The following is a 1,453-nucleotide window of genomic DNA, read 5'->3' as shown; positions in this document are numbered from 1 at the left end:
TGATAAGGTGAGTCCCTGTCCAGACAGCCAACCCACCAACTTGTGCCGTAATCTAGCCACATTTGAGCAGTACCAAAATAAATGCGTAATATCCTCTTCTTCTTCTCCACAATATCTACATGTGTTGTCCTCACTTATTTTCCAAATTTTTAGCATTTTCTTTGTAGGCAAGATCTTATAGAACATCTGATGATTCATACACATTTCTAAAGATATTAAACCAAGGTAGAGGAGTGTCAAAAATATCTTCCCAGTAATCTTGAAAATAATATGGTATTGTTGCTATATTTCATGAGGACAGAAAAAAATGGTACATGTCTAAGTTGATTTTTCTATGTCCTAGCCACTTGTCAGTATTGGATTGTAGTAGTGTTGTTTTCCACGTTGATGGTATTGCTGAGATCAACTGCAGAGAATGTAGTTTTAGACAAAAATCCCCATACATTGAAACAAAAGATTCATATGTATGAAATTCTCCATTTTCATTGAGTACATCATTCACAAAAACTACATTATTATCTAAAAAAGATTGCCAATATACAGGGTTTTTGTCTATATTAATGTTTGAATTCAACCACAGAATCTGTTGCTTGATCTCTGATGTATTACTTGGCTTAGAAAACTGATAGTGACACCATAAGGAAAGACAATTTCTGTAAAAGGGGGACAGCTTAGGGAAAACGTCACACAATGTTTTTGAATCTTGATTTAGTTGAAAAAAGGGCAACATTTTCCCTAATGATGTACCACCTTGGGCTACGAGTAATCTAAATGCAAACCAGTGTCGATTTTTATAGTCATTGAACCCATGCCCCTTTTAGGGTTGTATCCAATATTGCAAGATTCTTCAGTCCTAGACCACCATTTTCACGAGTATTATAGACGTAGGAACGCTTTATTTTATCAGTCTTACCATTCCAAATAAAATTAAAAAATATTTTTTCATATATTTTCATAAACACTCCATCAGGAGATGGTAACGCTTGTAATAAATATGTACATTTTCCTACAAGCCTAAATATTTCAGAGCTTCAACAAAACTTCATTTGCCCATCACTAGTGGGCAGATCTCTCTGGTTCCAATAGCAGGGGTAGTCAATGACATCTACTGAACAATTAGCATTATATAACGCTCAAATAGTTCATACAATATAATGTAACACACTTTTTTCCCCATGGTAGGCCTACTGATAAACATCTAAGTAATCAATGCATACAGAGTATATCAATTCTTTAGCTCAGTCCAATGGGCTGTGGGAACATAGACACGCTCCCCAGTCCAACTCTACTCTACTCTACTCTACTCTACAGCATTCTTCTCAGGATTTCTGTAGGGACAACTTGGCTCATAGCCCATCACAATCCTCGATGTACTTAATGAGCCTCACCTGGGACACACCCATTGCTAACGAGCAGTGCTGGCAGTGTGACACTATTTAAAGGGATCCAGAGT

This window comes from Engraulis encrasicolus, chromosome 18 (assembly GCF_034702125.1).
Source record: "Engraulis encrasicolus isolate BLACKSEA-1 chromosome 18, IST_EnEncr_1.0, whole genome shotgun sequence".
Lineage (NCBI taxonomy): Eukaryota > Metazoa > Chordata > Actinopteri > Clupeiformes > Engraulidae > Engraulis > Engraulis encrasicolus.
Note: the sequence above shows the minus strand (reverse complement) of the source record.